At 41.0% G+C, this 7,715-nt stretch overlaps 1 long non-coding RNA gene across 1 annotated transcript; it reads right to left on the bottom strand.

Annotated features, from left to right (window-relative positions):
* Nucleotides 1–6,295: 6,295 nt before the first annotated feature.
* LOC148125525 (uncharacterized) lies at nucleotides 6,296–7,628 on the bottom strand. The gene is made up of 2 exons (XR_015743749.1): nucleotides 7,502–7,628; nucleotides 6,296–6,462 (listed from the first exon to the last, which is right to left on the bottom strand). It is a non-coding gene; the product is annotated as an uncharacterized LOC148125525 (long non-coding RNA).
* Nucleotides 7,629–7,715: the final 87 nt, after the last annotated feature.

Genomic DNA, 7,715 nt, shown 5'->3' on the forward strand with positions numbered 1-7,715 from the left:
CAGGGGAGACATGATAGCGGTCTTCCAATATTTGAGGGGCTGCCACAGGGAGGAAGGGGTCAAGCTATTTTCTAAAGCACCTGTAGGCCAGACAAGGAATAATGGACGGAAACTGAACAAGGAGAGATTCAACCTGGAAATAAGGAGAAACTTTCTGACAGTGAGAACAATCAACCCATGGAACAGAAGTTGCCCTCGGAAGTTGTGGGAGCACCATCACTTGAGACTTTCAAGAAGAGATTGGACTGCCATTTGTCAGAAATGGTGTAGCTTGGGCGGGGGGTTGGACTAGATGACCTATAAGGTCCCTTCCAATTCTGATTATCTGTTACCTTCTTGCAACCTTCTGACAAGCAAAATCAGTGGGAAAACCAGATTCACTTTACAACTGCAAACTAAACAAGTACAGAGATTTGCTTAACATCTGTGGCAAGAAAGGTTGGAAAATGGAGCAAAACCCACTTAACAACGGTCTCACTCAGCCACAGAAATGTTGGCCTCAGTTGTGGTAGTGAGTCAAGGACTACCTGCATTACACAATGGTCAAGCTTGGGAAGCTCATAAGCCTGAACCGAAGGGTAATAGTTCCTTTTCACTGTTGGATTCCAGCAACCAGCATTTGAGGCATACTGAGCGCGCTTAAGAGGCAGTAAACAGCTATCAATATTGGTAGCCATGGAAGCGTCATCCTCCCATAAACCTCTCTAGTCCCCATTTAAGATCTGTTACAACAGCTGGCAGCAATTTCCTCAATTTAACTATGTTCTGTGTGAAAAAGTATTGAGACTTGAGAAAAACTTACTCAGGCTATAAATTATCTTATTTACCTTGGTCACATTTCTTGTTAGTCTCCTATTTCAGGCTAGAAATGTCCTCACTGCTGTTATCTTTCTTTATGAAAGGTATGCTCCCACCCCAAATCTCCTGCTGTGCCTTTTCCCATTATGATAATATCCTTTTAAAATTGTCATGGCCAAAACTGAACTTAGTCTTCAAGTGTGGTCACGTCGTCATCTTAGATAGGATTGTTCTAAAGAAGATCGTTGCATTGTTGCACCAATAACTATTTTCAATTCTCTTCCTAAGGAACTTCAAGCATAGAAATTACTTGTTAACAGAAATTACTTGTTAACAGTAACTGCACACTCTTTGTTAATGATGACTCCAAGATCAGCATTCTGGTTAGGTTTTTTTGGTGGATTTCATTTATTTATATATAGATATATACCAATGGCTCTGTAATCCCTTAATTCAGGATAAAGTCTGGACAACTGGATGGACTGAGCATTTACTGGCTGGATGCCCTTCTTGGTGCCATGCAGAGTTCACAATATATATTTTTTCATTGTTCCTTCCACAACATCCACTTGCTACCTAGGATCGAATTCTCAACCTTCTGTATGGAAGGCAAGTTTCTTCACCACTAGGCCACCATACCGGTCCAACATATGTATACATACTGGTTCACAATAAACTAGATTTGCCATAATGAAGTTGACTTTACCAGTGTGGAGATGTATTTTGGAGTTCTTCATAACATCTTTTTGATTTTACTACTTTGAAAATTTGGCATCCTCAACAAAACAGGGAATCTTCACTAGCCAACCATAGCAGATTAAAGAATACCAGTACCAGCCCTGAAATTTGGTGGACTCATGCCAGAATATTCATTTATTTCAACTCTGTTTCATGTTTTCTTTTATCCAGTTACCAGCTCATGACAACAGCTTTCCATCTTATCACCTGCTAGTAGCTGAATGTATTCAAGGGTGTATAGACACAAACATCACCATGCATAAATATCTATGTAGTGGAAAGAGGCCCAGAGCCCTGGAGATTCATCAGAGGGAGGAAGAGGTGGGAAAAAGAGAAGTAGGGGTTCAGGTTCCCATCAAGTGGGAAGATTTTGAGAGGTGGCTAGAATCTGGAAAGGGGAGAGGAGGCAGTGAAGGAAGCTGACCCAGGTGATTGGGTGAGTGAGTGACCAGAGTGGGTGGCAGATGCAATGGAGGTGAACTGACCAGAGCAAGTGGACAAGCCAATGATCAGAGGGGGTGCCAGGCATATTAACAGACAGCAGAGGCGAGATGATCCAGATGAGTGGGTAAGCCAATGACCGGAGGGGCGCCGCACGTCCCAGAGGACAGTGGAAATGACATGAACTGAGTGAGTTGGGGTACCTGGGTGAGAGATCAGAGCAGATTGACATCCAGAATGATGGACATTGAGACACCAAGTGAATGTGCAGCAAGGAGGACTCTAGGTACCTGTAGAAAGGGGATAGAGGAATCCAGGCTCCAACAGCCTTTCAGGAATGACACTACATCTACATATATGCACTTGCTATCTGTTTTTCTCTCTCTCCTTCAAGCTGTTCCTTGGTTGATTTCCTATTCTGGATACATTTGAATACTGTTTTGTTGTTTGTCACGTGTTAATCTTTTTTTTTTCCTTTTGCATTTTTGATCAACTGACACATTTTTTTGTCAGAACTAATTTTATTTTCTGTTCTTCTTTCAGCAGGAGTTTATTTTATTTTATTTATTTGATTTGTCAATCGCTTACAAGATAATAGATATAAGTATAAACATGAGTAAGAATACAGGAAATAAGTATGAATAAATGGGGACAATAGGACAGGGACAGGAGGCATGATGGTGCACGTATGCACACCCATTACAGACCTCTTAGGAATGGGGTGAGGTCAATAGTGGTTAGTTTGAGGTTAAAGGAGTGGGGGTTAGAGGATGTAACAACAGAATCAGGAAGTGCATTCCAGGCATTGACCACTCTGTTACTGAAGTCGTACTTTCTGCAATCAAGTTTAAAGCGGTTTACATTGAGTTTGTATCTGTTGTGTGCTCTTGTTGTGGTTGAAACTGAAGTAGCCATTGACTGGTAGGACATTGTAGCAGGTAATTTTGTGTGCTACGCTTAAGTCTAACTGTAGGCGGCGTAGTTCAAGGTTGTCCAAGCCCAAAATCTCAAGCCTGGTGATAGAGGGTATTCTGTTGCAAGCAGAGGAGTGTAGTACTCTTCTCGTGAAATACTTCTGGACTCGCTCGATTGTATTAATGTCTGATATGCAGTGCGGATTCCAGACTGATGAGCTGTATTAGTTCTTGTCTTTAATAGCATTTCTCAACTGCTTATTAGCCATAGCGATATTATTTTTGATTTCATGATGCCTTTTCCTGATTTGAGATAATCTCCATGAATTGCATACAGAACTGACTTTTTAACTCTCTATTTCAACGCTTTTTATTAGTCCCCTCATTTTTTTGAAAGTTTGAGGGTTTTATGTCAAACTTGACTCCTTTGAAATTTCTTTTGAAGCACCCGTTTATATACATGTGGATTGGGGGACTGGCCTTGACTCTTGGAAAGTTTGACAAGATATGACACAATCAGCAATGGTCTTGTCTAAGTTGGGCCACTAGACATGACCGCAGTTGAGTGCCTTCATCTGCATGATGTCTGGGTGACCTACATGAAGAGCTTCCAAAACTGGCCACTGCAGTCTCTGGGGTACCATCACATGATTCCCCCAGAGTAGGCAGCCCCATTGCGCAGACAGCTCATATTGCCAAGTATAGAAGGAAAGAAACTCTGTGCTGACTGGCCCCTTTGGCCACCCCCTCTACAACCAGTTAAGCACTTGGGCAATGACATGGTCCTTGGAGGCGTATGCAGTGATCTCCGATGCCATAATAGGACCGGACGGCAGGTCTTCAATTAATAAAACAGATGATGCTGGAGCCAGATCCTCTACAATAGTTGGGAGCGGCTGAGGGCATCAGCACGGCTAAGTGTCTTACCCGGCCAATGCAGGAGGCGGTAACTGTATGCAGCTAGGAACACAGTCCAGCGTAGCATGCGAGGGGACAACACTTATGATGTTTGGCAGTCCCCAGTGAGCAGGACCAGTGGCAGCTTGTGATCAGTCAGAAGGTCAAATGGTTTGCCATAGAGGTATGCATGGACGTGTTTGAGTCCTTTCTTTTGACATCTTTGACAGATGGCATTCTTGAACTTACACGGCATTCGTGAGTGATTGTTGCCACAACCAACACATGCTGTTTGCCTCTTTTCTGTGACCACATTCCTCCCCTTGGAGGATTTGAGGCAATAGATGTCATCGTCCTCATCTGCCAATTCACCGGGCTTAGCATCTTCATGAGGCACAGTGACTGGTTTCTGTAATGCTGGTGGGCTCTTTGATTTTTGAAACTCAGCCATGGAGTGATTGGACATCTCGGCTGCTTGTGCCTTGTCAAGTTCCATCTGCAGGGTAAGGTCTGTTTTTACAAGGAGGCGCCACTGTAGCTTGACATCCCTCACATCACACCACAGACCACTCTGTCCAAGAGAGCATCATCTAAGTCCCTGAACTCACAATACAGGGCTGCCTTTTGAAGGGTGGCAACGTATTCGTTGAAGGATTCATCTTCAGTCTGATTCCAATGATGGAGGGCATGCCAATGTGCAATTCGTGAAGGTTTGGGCACGTGGTGAGCCCATAGCTTGCTCTGCAGCACATCTCATGGCACAGACTGAATGGCCAGTGGAGCGAGGAGAGCCCTGGCCATCTGTGAAAGATCTCTGGGCCACAAAAGTTTAGGAAAAGTGCCCTTTTCCCGTTGTCAGCAATTTCAGCAAAGTCGTTGGCTTCGAGGAAGCAGTCGAAGCAAGCAAGGTAGGAGTCCCATGTCTCAGAGGCTGGGTTGCATGGAGCAAAAGGCAGTAGCACAGCTATTTTTCAAGAGACTGGTGTGAGCCCCAGGCAATCTGGGTTGGGGTCTCTATGGTCAATGAAGTGGCAGCAACTGTGGATCAGCTCTGGTGATTCAGCTCCGAGTGGGTCAGCTCACAGTGATTCAGCTCTTTGCAGCTTCCATTTCCATTCAATCTCACCTTCGCCACCAGTGTTCAGTTCTGGGTAAAGAATAGAGGTGAGGCCAGAGTCATTTTTAACAGCTTATTCAATGCTGTGTATGAGGCAACTGAACTCTCTGGCTTACACAGCCCCCTCCTCCCCCCTCCCCTCTCTCTCTCTCCACACACACACACACACCAGTGATTGAGTGGGTTTATTAATATTGCCCAGAAAATTCCCAATTAAGTCCAGACCAAAAGCAGACCAATGTCCACAGAACAATGGCCAGTGAGTCTACACGCCACTTGAAAGTTACCAACAAGATAAACCCACCAGGCAAAATTAAATCCACGATACACAAATGTTCACAGGGCATGATCCAAGTCGAGGCACAGTGTCAATCCAAAGCAAGACAGGAATCACAGTGCTCAGGAAACACTCAGCCAGCTTCTGGTGCAGCCCCTCAAGAGGGCTGAGGCTACCTCCTCACCAGTAATCAGGATGATCTTTGCTGCTCCTGCCTTAGATCTTACTTTAAGAGATAATCATATTCCATTCCACACATTCTCTGTAAAACCTGTTAGTGTGAATTCTTTTTTCTAACACCAAGCACCATATTGCTTCCTTCATCGTAGCAACTGATTTTCAGTGACCTAACCAAATTCTAGGTTGGGTGTGTCATTTTTGGGTTGCTCATTTTTGCCTGGTTGCTCATTTTAATTTTAAAATTAAGGTGGTTAATTTAAAAAAATAGCCCATCCTTTTTAAAAACGATTCAGTCTTTTACCTTTTTTCTTCTAACGTTTAAGGGAAAATTACCCTCACAGAATGTACTGTATGTCCATTAGATCTACTTTTCACTCATTGCCTGTAAGAAGCAACATCAGTATTGGACGGTTTTATCAGAATCTCACTCAGCGTTCTCTTTCACAGGTTTAATATAGCCTCTTCCTCCAACTTTTCCCCCATACGACCTGTTCATACAGAAAATTGTGCTTAAAACTTCAGATGAGGTGTGTGTGAAGCAGAGGAAAGCATGGTTATGTGATTATTGTTTCTTTTGACATTTTTGGAATGTCATTTTTGGAATTTTGAATGTATCTTAAAATTGCATTCCTCTTTTTGAAACCAGATCACTCTGCCAACTTAAGGGAAATCTGTTCCAGGAAGGCACGAAGGAGCCAGACTCATTGTTCCAACACCAAAATAGCTATCTCCAGAACACCATCTGTCAACATAGAAATAGCTTCTTCTTCTTCTTCTTTTTTTTTTTACAATTTTTGACTTGGCTTATGTTTAGTACTTTAAGAAGACATCACCACCTTAGATAACTGTTATACTTAACAAATTTAGTTTGAATGATGCCAACAAGCCTGTATATTTCAAAGAATTTATCCACAAACAGACAAACCTTTACTATTATTAGCATTCTTCTAGCTGGAGCACATTAACATATTTATTGTTCATTTAAAAGTTATGTATTCTTTTAATCTTGATTTTATTACATCTCGTCGTCTTTTCTTTTATACGTTGCTAATATCTTGTTTCTCTAGAATTGTGCTCTGCAATTGTTGGCATCCAGATACCTGCACAAAATAACAGAATAAAAATTAAACCTATCTGTGAACTATAGGGACCAAAGCAATATACCCATTTAAAATCAGGCTTTAATCAAACTTCACAGAAAATGATTGAATTAATACAAATATCAGATTGTGAGAGTCAGCCGTCAGAAAAATGACTCAGTAATGTATATGAACCCCGAGTTACCTCATGTTTAAAGATAATCCAAATTGTTGTTATGTATGTTTTAAAGAGGAAAGATGAAACTCTTTATAAACAAACCAAGTGTAGTATGAACCAACATTTAATACTGCTGCTACAGATGTTTGCTTAATCTAATTTAATGTATGGAACCCTTTCAGTGTTATTTAGAGTATCTGCAAGTACGGAAAGTTAATTTAGCCTATTACCAATGCCTTATATTTATATTTGTATGAAAAAGACAGACAGATTTAGAACAAGGTGCACCTGAGAGTCAAACATGCTTGAAACTGATTGAAATAATTAAATCATAGGTATTTTTCTCAAAACTTGTATTCAGTTATTCTACTGATAATGCTTATAATCTAAGAACAACAAAATATCCACAGAAATGCAGGCATTTTTTTAAAAAACACCCTTATTTTTAATAGTTCAGATTAATGAAGGAAAATATAGATTATGTCCCTTCATATAAAAGTTTACAAAGGTCAAATCCATCTCCACAAAATGATTTCTATCATAGCAATATTGTTGTCCCAGTATGCCTTTTACAATAATTTTTAAAAAAAGTCTTTAGTTGTCAAATTCAGGTTCACTTCCATATCTTGATATTTTTAAAAGAAAAAATATATTATAGCTGAGTTACTATATTTTTATGTTTAAACCCTTGCGTAATTTAGTGGCACATTCCATAATTTGGGGAACATGGGTTTTCCTATTTCCATCTTAAAATTATCAAAATTAGCAAATCTCAAGTTGAACAGTTATTATCCATTCTCTTCCTATTGGGCCATGAAAAGGAAGAGTGTTCCAGTTAAGAAATGACCCTCATCATGCTGAACAAAGCACCCCTTTCATTACCTGATCTTTGTTGCTTGGGTAGACACAAAGTCTTGTGTGTCAAAGTAATGGTGCTTGTTGCTTTATGAACAACTATCTCCCTCGGTTTCTAAATCTACAGATGAGCATTCATTTTCCTTTTATCAAGCCACTCTAAATATGGTTCTTGTCAGGGTGTCAGTAATCCCTGTGTTTAAGAGACATAAGACACCGGTGCTTTGGGACATTCTTTCTG

The sequence above is a fragment of the Pseudonaja textilis genome, chromosome 5 (assembly GCF_049901715.1).
Source record: "Pseudonaja textilis isolate UNSWEBS1 chromosome 5, rPseTex1.2, whole genome shotgun sequence".
Lineage (NCBI taxonomy): Eukaryota > Metazoa > Chordata > Lepidosauria > Squamata > Elapidae > Pseudonaja > Pseudonaja textilis.